Genomic DNA, 13,600 nt, shown 5'->3' with positions numbered 1-13,600 from the left:
TTGTGCAGAGTAAATGAAGGACTTTTGCTTCATTTGAATGTCATTTAGTGCTGAGATGTGAAATAGTGAACTTAACGTTTTATGACTTCCATTGAATAATAAATGAGAACATTAAGGAAGCATACTAATGATGAATATAATTGGCTTTGGGTTTTCCTTTAAGCACTTTTTGCAGATTCTTCGTCCACCGGCGCATGATGGGATAACTCGTTTAGAGTGTCCAAACATTTTGCCCTTGAGAAAACAAAGTCATTGGATTTTAGCAGCTGCTATCCGACCGCTGAAGTTCCTCAACACACCTGATCAGATTTAATATTTCCCTCATTATCTATTCAGCTTCTCTGTGGGGTCTTTGTTTTAATATTAATCGCTAATGTAAGATCAGAAAGCAAGCCCAATCACTACATCTAGTTAATAAATAATGACGATCTTTAATACTTAAGCTGTCAGATTGGATAAATATCAAGATGGACAATGAGCTGTTTGCAATCAAGTATCAGAACAATACAAATGTGTTTTGTCCCTCTCATTGAATTTAGTTTTTCTCTTTGTTTTGAGTTTGATCTTTATTTACCCAGTCGTGTTACGTGCTGTTTATTGATAAAGAGCTGCTACTCGTTCTGAAGTAAAAATCGATATGCTTCACAGGATTTCACGCGACCTTCTTATGCTAAAATCTTTTTGTTTCATTTTTATTAACCTCACTACTTCTCTCCCCCTGCGGGAGTCTTAAAAGGATGTTCGTGTTGATTTTAAGGGCATTTAATTTCTCTCCTTCTCTCTTTTAGTTGCAGGCCAGCGAGGAGAAAGTTAATAGCCAGGGCTTAGAAGTCGGCCAGCTCAAGTCCAAATTACAGGAAAAGACAGAACAATCTCAACAGCTGCAAGATCAAATTCTCAAGCAGCAGGAGGCTCTAAGTAGGGCAAGCCAAACTCTCAAAGACACCAGGAAAGCAGCTGGCAATAAGGTAAAAAGAGTGTCTCTCTCTCTTTTTCTCGCTCTCTTTCTCGTCCCTCCTTCCAAAAAAAAAAAAAAAAAGAGAAAAAAAGTGTCTCTGAACTTCTCTCCTCCCCTGTGATGCTGAATTCCCAGGATGTGTTGTTTAGAAGAATACGGAGTCTATTACACAAATTTTACAGTGTCTTATCTAAATTTCACCATTCAGAGACAGCTTGTATTTGTGTTGGCGTTCGCTGAAACGCGTACGGTACCGTATTTTTGTAATCACAGAGGACTAACTTTGCGTAGAAAGGAAACAGCTCGACTGTGTCAAATCCAAACTGGCAAAGGATTCAGTGTTTTAAGTGTTTTCTCAACAGAGCAAAGCTGTCTTCTTCTTTTTGCTTTAAATGAATATCAGATGAAGAAGGGTGGAAATGTCCAAGTGTGAAGCTCCAGATGAGTTAACCTAATTTTCCCTGAGACAAAGTAGATGTTTTAGCGATATGCATTTAAATCCTCCGCTGCACAAACAACTGGCCGTTTAACCTCCCGACCCCTGAGAATAAATATATGTATAGGCAAACACAAGTGTCTGGCGATGGGTTTCAATTAATCTCTGGGACTTTTATCTTCTTAGGCAAACCAAACAGACGTTAAGTTCTGCATGGGTCCCGTTACTGTTTCCACATCTGGTTCTGTTTCGCTGCGAAAACCTTCTCTCTGATCTCATATGTTGAACTACTGTAACTTTGCCACTGTCTGTTTCCTGTTGGAAAAAGGGGAGAGGAGGAGGAAAAATGCGTCGAACAATAATATCTTTTGTTCCAGAGAAGTTCCTCCGTTAGCGCAGCTGAACAAATACCCTTAATAGTTTGGTTTGAAAGAACTCCTCCCATCGCCGGTGTCTGATATTTATGCTTTCAGCGGCGCTGGACCAAGCCCTTGGTTTTCATTTCTCTGGATTTGTTTGAACAGATCATCCCTTCCACACAGAAGAACGAGGTACACAGAGGGGTTTGTTTCTTCCCCCCTTTCCGAATGCTACTAAATTAATAAGACGTCAAAGACAACAAAACCCAGTGTTTTACTTGCTCGACCCTGGCCTCCATTAGTGAGGAGACATGAGGGAAGATAATTTGTCCCTCTGAAGTTAGTGCACATCAGAGGAGAGAGACAATAACAAAGGCCTCCGCGGCGGGGGCCATGATGCATTCCATTCCTCCTCACATTACCCATCAGCCCCTGCTGCCGACTGGCCAGAGTGACTTACATGAACTCTTTGATAAAGCATTTTATGTGATAATTTACAGAGTCAATATAGCAAAGTTTGTCATATTTTTTCTTAAAATGGGAACAAAAAAATATTGTTTGCAATAATCAACAAGGTCTACTGTAATTTACATACATATATCCTGGAAATGTGAAAAGGTGTGTAGGATTTTATATATATTTAAATATAAATTATTTGGTTAATAACATGATTGTTTATCATTGTATGATATAAGGCTTTATAGAAAATTAAACTGAATAATAAAGAATTATATGATTATTAATTATATAATAATATATCATATTTCTTTTCTTAAAATCACTCTAATATGCTGATTTAGGTTGTTAACAAATATTGCACACCAATGTTGAAATCAGCGTTTTTGGTGTTGTTTATTTATTTATTTTGTTAATGCCATACTTTCCAAAAATGTATATATTTTGTAGATATGTATGTATGTTGTAATTACTGTGACTATTTTGGAAATGCATTATTTTTCTAAATTAGTTTCTTCTCAAACAATGTTCACGTCTTTTATCAATATACCTAATATGGCTTTTATATATTTTTCAACATTATATTCATTTTAAAATGTTTAATAGTTGTGATGCACATTTTCTCCTTTCATCTTCGCATTTAATTAAACACATTTTAAAGAGAGATTCCACCGGTAATTTAAGCAGACGAAATTGACCCTGGCCTTCAGAATGACTTTGCAGTTCTCCTCAAACGTCAAAACCCAAACTCTCCTCGTAGAAGAACTCTTGTCAACTCTTTGAGTTCACAAAGTCTTAATAAACCGGCTTCTCCATAAATATTGGATGTGAGTGTCACTCACTCTATTTGTTTATTTGCTTGTTTGTTGGTTGGATATATCACACTTATTCCCAGATCTCCTTCTGTTCTCTGTATAGGATGTCTAAACGTCAGATGGGATTCTCTTTTTGTCAGTATTTGAAGCCGGGGAGTGCGTGCAGGGAGGGGCCGTGGAGATACGAGATGTAGTGATTGATTTAAAAATACCTCCTCCTCTCTGATTTCAGGGGCTTCCTGTCCATAATGCACGTCTTTTAGCGTAAAGTTCTCGTCTAAAAGTTGTGAGTGATTGACCCAGTTGGTGGTGGGTTGCGCTACGTGCTAGCTGCTTGTGACATGTTTCGCTTTGCTAAATAATCAACAAAGGCTTGCGGCTGTCACAAAGTGGCAGCAGCGCAACTTATCAAGAGTGCAGTTTATAGTCGTATTTCGCATTATTTTTGTAATACTTCTTATGCGTCTCGTCTAATGCACCGTAATGCGATTCCATATATCGTTGACCTTTATATTGGGGTCAGCTTACTACTTCTAAGATGCGCTTGGATTTTATTACTTTTGCTCTGTAGCAAAGAACATCTGTTCCACTCTGCAGAAAATTCAGTTTAGTCTTAAAATTATTTATCTGATGGTCTAAATGAGCTTCTGTAGTCTGACATTTAATTTGAGTTTGGAATATCACAAAGGTACAGTGGAAACAAAGTGTATAATAACAACAAATACGCCGTTGTTTTGCTACCTCCGTTCCAGCATTTCTAATGTGCTATAAAAGCTGATTTGCTTTTAATGTTTCATGAGAAGGTTACATCCTTCTTTTAGGAGCGATGCATTCACACTTTGCTTTTTGTCTTCGTTTTTCTTTTTTTTCCCTTTTTTTCCTCTATCCCCGTGCTTTCAGATGCGGTTAATGTCAGTCGCTGTGCACTGGAGCACATCAGATGTCAGGCCTATGCAATTGTGCTACAATGAGCCTGTTAAATGTGCTTTGGAAGGGTGTAACGCAATATATTATGCATGCATGAAATGTACAAACACAATGAAATTATGCACTACAGATATGATACAGTTCTCTCAAGTCTTGCGGAGGCACTCTGTGATACATTTTAAATGCAATTTTTTTTTGTGGCCACCGGCAAAATGATGCTGCTGTCTAATGGTGCATTCATGGACATTGAAAAACACGCTTACACGTACACACATGCAATGACGCTCGCACACTCACTTTGTTGTGCATGCTTTAGATGACCTGTGAGCTTTTCGAATACCTAGAATTAGTTCTGTTTTTGCATTAAACTCTGTATTTTAGTGTTCGTGGCCTTTTTATGTCATGATTGTTTTATTACAAAAAATTTATAATTAAATATAGTTAACATCAGTTAACATGAACTAAGATTGAGCAATGCGTCTACAGCTTTTATTGATTTTTAGTTCATTTCAACATTTACCGATACATTGTTAAAATGCTTGTTAACATTTAGTTAATTCACTGTGAATTAACATGAACTAGCAATGAACACTGTATTTTTATTATCTAACATTAACGAAGATTAATAAATACTGTAATATATGTGTTGATCATTGTTGTTTATCTCAGTTAATGCATGAACTAATGTTCATGACACCTTATTGTCAAGTGTTTTTTTCCCTTTGTTTTCCCTTTTGTTAAATACAATTATTATTAAATATAATAATTATTTTAAACTATGATCATTTAAACAAAGCCAGAACTAATCATTTAAAAAAAGTTAATTATTTATCAATTATTACACAAATAGTCATTCTGCGTCGTTGACATAATTACATTTTTAATTTAATTAGTTTTATTTAACTTTATTTATTTTATTTCATTTTATTAACCAAGGTGCGAAAAGAGTAAATCAAATATAATGCAATAAGAAGCGTGAAAAGGAAAAGAAAAATAACAACGAAAAATGTCACAACCAAATAATATCACTTGTCAGCAGAATGTTTCCGTCAACCTATAATTTACAAAAGGGAAAAAAATTGTATTGTGTATTTAGGCTAAATTAAATGGCAAGCGTGAAATTAAGTAATTTAAAGTTTAAAATGTAATTTTTAAAAGTACCTTTAAACAATATCATGGAATGTTGAGTTATATTGGAATGTTATGTTTATTTTTGGGAATAAACAACAAAAAATGACAGAATTCGCATTCGCATCCGGTATTAGTGTACAAATAGTGTAAGTAATATTGGAAAATGCATTTTGAAGTACTTTATTTGTTAAAAGTGCCCAAACACCCAGTCACATTTTATTCAATGCTCTTTGTTTCTACTTTTTCTACTGTACTCTAGTTTCACTCGAGGTTCCTGTTTTGAGCATATTTAGAGGTCTTGAACTCCAACCAGACCCCTTCTTCATGTAAAATATCAGCTTCGCTCAGAGCCGGAGTGTTTGCCCTTGCTCTGAGCTACAATGCCTTTGCTACTTAGTTTCAGAGTTGAAGGCATCAGCCACAGACAGATGGCCAATACAAAATTGTTTAAGCTCTGTTTCGATTGATCCTGACTATGTTTGCATAGGCCACAAAAGCAATTATTTTCTGAATATAGCTTTGAAAGGACAGCCAAAAGCAAACAGAAATGCAGGAATTAGTGCAAATTGGAGACATTGGCGAGTAGTATTGGATGACAGGTTAGCCCTTAATGAAGGGGAAACTGCGGTAATTAAATCTCAGGCTGCATTTGTGTGGCTCTGCGCTGTCCAGCCGCTGGAAAGGCATGCGGGAAAAAGTGGTAGAAAAAAAAAAAACAACGTTTCGCTCTAAAGTTGCTCGGATGCTCCGTCATTTGAGACTGTTCTTCATGAGTGCAGGGTGAAGGTCAAGGAGCTATCTTAACTCCATCAATCCTGCGGACAGTTACAAACGACCTTTCACATCCCATAAGCTGCTATATATGCCGAATTGGGGGCGATACATATTTCTGTGTTTAGGGGACGGGCTGCGTAAGAGACGCGTTCTTGCGGAGGAGCAACGAGCGTGGAGAGATCGGTTCATTCACCCCCCGCGTGATGATTGAAGCTAATATCTCATTTAAAGAAAAAGACTGGTGTTGCAGAGGCTGAGATTGAAGATGTTGTTGAAAGCACAGATGGACTCTCGGAATATAAAGAGACTTATTAGGCCTTGAAATCGAACACAAAGACAAAAGCAAATGCGATCAGTGAGAATACATTAAAAATGCAGCGTATTTGTAGCGCCGTGTTGTCTTTGTCAAGCTGTTATTGCTAATATTATATTAGAAAAATAGCGGGATGCTGCAAAACAAGCGAACAGAAATCTTTGTTTCACAAAATCTTAAATGAAAATTAACATTGCGGTTGTCTGTGATTTGTTTTTTACAGATTTACTAGAGGCAAAAAAAAAAAAAAAAAAACTGTAGAAGCCTCAAAGGAATTACAGAAGACTATTGGAAAAAAAAAAAAGCTATTGGATTTTGAAAAGGAGGCAAGTCTTTGAACAATTTCTTTTTCTTTGTTTACAGATGTAGATATAGATATCACACACACCAAAAAAATCAAAATAAAATAAAGCCTCCAGTCTGACAGCATCCTTTTGTGTTTCACGCCACATTGTCTGTAATTGTAATACGATGTTTTGGGAGTGTTTCACATGTGTTTGTTTCAGTGGCATCAGCAGGTGGAGAGACAGACATGCTGGAACCACAGGCGGAGGGTGAACCAGCTGCAGGGTACAGCTATGAAGTCTGCCAGGTTTGGAGTGTCTCTCTTTATACCCTATAGAGATTATTATTTTATTTTTTTTCCCCTTTAAAAACACTTTTAAAATAGATTTCCTGCCACTTGGAGCCATATATTCCAAACAAAAGATTTTCAAAGTACAGGACACGCTACCTGTACAGTGTTCTCAGCCCCATAGCAAACAAACACACTCTTTTTTATTTGGTAGGGTGCAGTTACATACGGGATAAAATGCTTTATTTGACAATGTGAGAACAATTTTAAATGCTTTTGGTAAATATAGTGGAACAGGAATTTATTTGTCATTTCAGGTAGAATTAGATTTGATTTATTATTGTTTTATCATGTTTTATCTATGATTATGAATTTTAAATGGTTGTGAATTTTTTTTGAATCATTTGAAATCAATATTTAGCATTTTATTTGATTATTATTTTGACAGGCTATGATCAGCTATGCCAAGTGAGTTTTAAATGTTTGTGTAAACTGGGATAAATACAGTGGAAAGGGAATTTATTTTCACCAAAGCATCTTATTTAGGTGGAATGAGCTTTTTTACAAATTGTTTTGACATGAAGTTGTTTGTTGGCTGTTTTTAGGTGGGCATGCGATTCTGCAAGGGATGAGGTTGAAGAAGAAGAATTCCCAGGCAGCACAGGAAGAGATGGAGGAGGAAACATTAAACCAGCAAACCTCTTGCAACGAGTTCTCAAAGAATAAAAATAAACTTTAATACTATAAACAGAGAAGCCCTGTGGAAAGAATTGAGACTGAGCCTTTTATGACTTCATTGACTTCTTTTAGGTGTTTTAGTAAGAACTCTGGAAACACTAAATTTGGCCTAACGCTAAAAATGTTTTATAAGTGTTTAAAAGAAAAGGTGTGTGTATTTTTTTAGTGCTTTATTTATATTTTTTGCAACAAAAAAAAGAATGTTGTTTTGAGAAAGGATATTAGAGATAGATGTATATTAGGGAGCAATAGATGAGAGACTGTATTCAGGGTTTTCTTTTCTTTTTTTTTTTTTTTTTGCTCAGCAAGGTGCTCAGCCTTTTTTCTTTAGAGGTGGTTTATATCTGTGTGTGTGTGTGTGTGTGTGTGTTGAGAGTAGAAGGTGTGCGTCCTCCCTGACCCCTCCCGCATCTTTACCGCCACCCATCTGTTTACTGACTCATGAAAAATTCATGAGTGTGTGTTTGGGAGCAGCGGAATAATTTTCAATATTTAGCCAGGCTATGAATACAGATGATGTTGAACTTTGGTGTATTGCGGCGGCGTACGTGAAGGTGTTTGGGTGCGTATGCGTGTAGCCGGTTTCGTGGCGGGCTGAGGTCAGCGGGCTTAATGAGGGGGTGAGGCAGCCGAGGGTCCGCACGCATGCGCTGAGTGACACCTGTGACTGGACAGTCTGGAGCTTCAAAGCCAACTGCAACTCATGCAGCAGCTGTCAATCAAACAAAAGGTAACCAAATGCAATTCACGGAAAGGGATAACTCGGTGGATTAGAAATCAAGCCATTGATAAAATGCTGTGTCATTTTATGCCATCTAACTGTTATTCTGATATAAAACGGTGGGGGAAAAAATATTTTCTACTGCTTTGTTTGATTTTAGTTTTTTGTTCTAACAAATCATAAAAGAGTTTGCATATGCTTGTCTTTTGCTTATTGCCACGCACACACACATGCAAATATATATATAATATATATGTACACACAGTATACACACGCATTTAAATGTAGTAATGTGTAAATGTATGTAATGTACAATTATAAGTCAGAATATGCAACTGTAAATTAGAAAATATACCATAGATGAACATGAATAGATATAAAAATAAATCTAAATATGTAAATGGACATTATAAAATATATACAGAATTAAATCTGATATATGAATGTACATTTATACATATATATGTGTGTGTGTGTGTGTGTGTATATAACATAAAATAAGGCCCACTCAAACACTCTTTTGTGAAGGTACTGTAATGCATCTAAAGTACAGCACAGGTGTGCTGTGAGATTAATTAGGTTTCTCTTTCGGTGAAATAGTCTCGAAATGGACCTCTATTGTTCATTTGTTTATTTATTGCGTTGTATTTTAAATAAATTTAGCATTTGCTCAGCTGATATTACACTGCAGGTGTTTAGTTTGAAGTGTTTGGCGACTTTGTGGCATTTTCAGATGGACTAAAACTCAGTGCTTAATGGTATTTTCCACAGCTGCAATGTTTTAGCCTACTTTGTTTTAAGGTCACACTCACTGCGCTGTTTGTGAAGCACTGGCCCTGAACCCATCATTAGAAGAGTTTGTAAAACAGGAGTTTGAGCACGGCGAGAAGTGCTTAATTGATTTTTAAAGATTAAAGGTTTGTCCTCATCATAGATTAAAATCAGTCAGGGCAAGAAAACAACATTGCTTAGCATTAAAAATCTTTCGCTTACGCGCACCACCACGACGGCATGTGATAGACACAGATAGCAAAAAGATTAAATAAGCCAGCAAATTTAATGTAACGGCTTCAAGGTCACTTGCAACGTGGTCCTTCGTTAACAAGCCTTCAGAAAATGCCGTTATAACTGTACATTTTTTTTATTACAGTCACAAGTGCACCACATCAAAGTCATTATGCACTGTTAATGTCATTTATCAAAGAAAATGAAAGACAAGCGAAAGAAAAGCTCTTTAAAGTTATAAAACTATTTCCATTAAAGTACCATAATCTCATCAAATTCTGAAGTCACAAAACAGGACATTCATACAGAGTATTTGGAACATGAATTCATCAAAACAAAATTAGTAAGCAAATAAGGTTCCGGAGTATTTGATCACGATGATTAGGTTAGACATAAATATGCTTTAATTGTACTCACGTCTTCGAGGGCTTTCAAGATTCATTTGAGAGCGCAATGGAAACCTGATGACATTCCAGATAAAAACTTGAATTTAACCACTCAGTCTAGTGTTGAGATAATTTCTCTCTATGGTTCAGGGTCTGAAAGCCCCTGGCATATTACACCGACCCTCTCATCCTTCATGTTCTTTAGCCAGAATGATTTGTCTGTTTGCTATGATAATACATTATATTCACTCAGTTTACAGAAAGATCTGCAGATACGCATTTTGCACGTGTCTCTGTACTTACCCTAAGAAACGCAATGTCTCTTTTCACATTCATTCATTTCTGGAACAAAAATGTCTTATAGGTTCAGTCCAGAATCAAACTCTTTTGATATGCGCTCCATGTAAAAAGTAATCTTGAATGACGAATGTAGGTTTGTGGCATTAGTCTCGTGTTATTATTGCGGCGTTCAGATGTTCAGATGGCATGCTAGCTCTTGATCCTCTCATGCTAACTGCATTACGGGGGTCGATCTAAGTGCACGGTCATATTTTACAACTTTTAGGGTCCCCGCCCCGAGTTTTGGGCAAATTTAACATTGTTCTTGCATGCTAATGCACCGTTTCCAACAAAATGCCATAGTTACTACACTTATTGATACTACATTAAACCAGTAAATTTTCATTATGGACTTGGCTAGCTTGACACTGCAAACCACCGGCATCTAAAGGAGGAGGAAATGAAACAAAATGACTTACAGAAAAGGAATCTGAAAGTGAAGCTATTAAAAATGGTCTCAGAAATGCCCTACGAAAAAAGGCTATTTTACTCAGTAGAATAACCTTTGTAACTATGACAGTTGGTGGGAAATATGGTTATCGTGCAAGAAACTGTAGTTTATTGATTTTTGTTGTTATTGTACACATTTTGTGATCGTGTCTGTATGTTTTTTTTTTTTGCTGTTTTAAAGGACCAGGCAGAAGTCTGAATTTTAAGAGCAAAAATCTCCAGCCCCGAAGTCTCGCTATGTCCAGAAAGTCATCCGTATGGAACACCCTGAAGAGGCAATGGACCAGCTAACAGAAGAGCTCCAAGCAGCCCTGGACAATCTGAAGAGCCAGACGGGGGAAAATACACCAGTGCCAGGAAGAAATTGAGAGATTAAGAGAGAAAATGGACAGCCACCAAAAACGGTTTGTAGTCAAAATGGCATCAGAGCTCTTAAGAATAAAAAATTCACTTCAAAAATAATTTTCTTGAACATAACCGTTTTCTCGTTTTCAGAAGAAAAAAAAACGTCCTGAAATGGAAAAATACATCTAGATATATTCCCTGAAAACAAGTTTATTATCGCTTATAATGATTATGCTAATTACTAAGTACATTAATCCCGTTTCAAGGATGTATTACTGGTAAAATCCTGGCTAACAAAATGTTTTCTCTGACCTTTTTCTCTCTCTGTTTTTTGCAGTCTCTGCAAATCAGGTTTTAGATATTCTGACATTTCTCTGCATTATTATTCTTTCAAGGTGATATGTCCATTTGTTTGGTCTCATATTTCACTGTTTAAAGAAAACTCAGTTTATTTGGAGCGTACACAGAATGTACTAATAATCTCCCAGCATTATCCCTGCCAAGCAATTTTGTGCTTGCGTCAGGATTCATTAATATTGGTTAGCCACTGCAGTTGCCCTGTTTGGGGCATCCTTGGGTGACAAATGAATCAAGCACCCCTGATGTCACTTTGGTTTTGCGTCTTTTTGAAGACATTTACAATGCCTGGCAACAAATGAATCATTTTTATTGCAGAAAAATTTAATTTGTATGAGCTAAACTGCAGCCTACAAGGTCAGACTGGTGGAATATAATTTTAATCAAATCAAATTTAATTTGTGCTTTATAAAAGAGTTACCGATTTGAAGAATGACTGTATTTTATACTTTGTTACATTCAGTAATAAGACCGATACTGTTCTGTTGTTGAGGGATAAATCTGTGAGCAGTACAGTGGCTAGTCTTGAAGCACTCCTGCTTTCTTTCATTTATCTTACATCTGAAAAACTTTTTTTCTTCTCCTATTTATCTGCTCGAGTGGTACTTCTCAATTGAATATATAACTTGTCTCCTATTGTCTTCATGAATATAAAAGTTTATAGTAGGAGAAATCCGGGATTTCTAAGCAAATAATTGCACGACGCAGAGTGAATAAGAAATTCTACAATATTTATGGATCACTCATCAAATGATCGGATTTGTGACAATAATGTGAACTTTGTACAGACAGTCAGATGTTCTTGTTGCCGTCGAAGCGTGAGATTCTCCTTGGATCATTCTCAAATCGTGCTAAAGAAGACGATTATCAGGTTGCACACAATGCAGGTTTTTTTTACGTGAGCGGATATCAGACAGATATAATTCTGTGAAAACAAGTGTTTAGCTTTGCTGTGAGACTCAGCGTGTTTGTTAACCCATCATTTAGTGACTGATTCTCAGTACAGGTGCTGGCAGACTCAGTCTTTCACAGAGAAATATAAGAATGTGCCGAGTCAGCATATAGAGGCCCTAAAGCTGATGGTTCAGTTTTTGTACAATGATGATGGACCTAAAGCAACTAGACAGCCGCTTTCAATAGTTTTAATATCATAAAAGATCAGAATTTGTGCAAAGGTACTGGGGAATGATTTAATGATGACTTTTTTTAAAAATATTTTTGTCATTTTAATTACATTTTTAACCATTATCTAATTAATTATATACATTTTTTTAATGATTTATTTTTAATATAATTTAGATTTAGCATTATGTTTCTTTATTACACTTCAAATTTAACGTTCATTGTTAATTTAATTTTGTGTTTATATGTGTGTGTGTAAAATGGATGTTAAAAGTTCTTCATGAAACCAAGTGATGGTGTATGTCCAAAACATCTTATTACCACGGTACCTTTTTATACTTTTCGCTAGCGCATATACTGCATTTATAAAACACTTTGTTTATTACATTGGCATCAGGTGAACTCCTGTTGCTCAGTTATAAATACCAGCTTATTTTATACACCCATGCGGAGGAAGATGCTTGTGTTTTTTCCCTTTAATGCAGAGATATTGGTTTCCTCTCAAGATTTCAGAGAGCTCAGCGTACACAAGTTTAGTTCAGATAGAAAGTTTAGCATCACAGTGAAAGGCTGGATCATGTCAGGTAACCAGTAATATACTTACCGTCTCTTTTTGCTCCAGCAAATTGCCTTGCGGTGTGTTTTATCCTTTAGCAAGTTGGTCTCCTCATCGGCTGTTCCTGGTATCTGTCAATTACCCTCTCTCTCCGGCATCCGCGTAGCCTCTCTGTCTCCAATCACAGCTCATCGACGGCGTTCTCAGCGAGCGCTCCAGTCAAATGTTTGTTATGTTAGCGGCGCTCGCCAACACTCCCAGTCGCCCCCTTAAAACCTCATTCATTTGGCCTGTCTGACTCTGAGCCCTACTACAACTACGCTGCGCAAATAATTAAAGGCTTTAGTTAAATACATAGTTGGGGTATTTGGAGTCTAGGGGATCTGTAATAACATTTGCCATTATTCACTCAGGCTTTGATTGCCTGACAGAAACAAATTAGGCCCCAGGATTAATTTCCAGCAAAACGTGCCAAGTGAATGCAATTGACTCCAATTAAAGCATGAAAGGACACTAAATATTCAAATCAGCGGAGCCGGTGATGGCGGGCCGATAAAGAATGGTGTGGAATTGTGCCAAGGGAGAAAACCAGCCATTCACGGGCACCTGAGGGAAAATAACAGGCTCTCATTCAATAAAGAGTAGCTGGGGCAACAGACGTGCGTTTCTGCTGCAGAACATGCCCCCGCTGGCATGTTGTTGTTGTCAGGTCACATCAGCGGCTATTCACGGGCGCTCAGCTGATTTGAATATCAAGGCCACATTAAGACACCTAAGTGCTTATGTATTATACATGCTAAGTGCTTGTTCAAGTTTATGCGGGGACACGTTTTGTAAT

The 13,600-nt window shown here is 36.8% G+C and overlaps 1 long non-coding RNA gene across 6 annotated transcripts in view; it reads left to right on the top strand.

The window, feature by feature from the left end:
• Positions 1 to 10,766, top strand: part of LOC122330250 — a 61,131-nt gene extending 50,365 nt beyond the window's left edge. Inside the window, exons 6-9 of one of the 6 annotated variants that reach the window (XR_006247984.1) lie at positions 789 to 968; positions 6,393 to 6,761; positions 7,349 to 8,211; positions 10,564 to 10,766. This is a non-coding gene — a long non-coding RNA (uncharacterized LOC122330250). Of the gene's footprint in view, positions 1 to 788; positions 969 to 1,580; positions 4,202 to 6,392; positions 6,762 to 7,348; positions 8,804 to 10,563 lie in introns of those variants that run through there. The other 5 variants (XR_006247988.1, XR_006247989.1, XR_006247986.1 and 2 more) reach the window with 5 other exon arrangements.
• The last annotated feature ends 2,834 nt before the right edge of the window (positions 10,767 to 13,600 follow it).

The sequence above is a fragment of the Puntigrus tetrazona genome, chromosome 24 (assembly GCF_018831695.1).
Source record: "Puntigrus tetrazona isolate hp1 chromosome 24, ASM1883169v1, whole genome shotgun sequence".
Taxonomy (NCBI): domain Eukaryota; kingdom Metazoa; phylum Chordata; class Actinopteri; order Cypriniformes; family Cyprinidae; genus Puntigrus; species Puntigrus tetrazona.
Note: the sequence above shows the minus strand (reverse complement) of the source record. Positions and strands in the feature narration are given on the sequence as shown.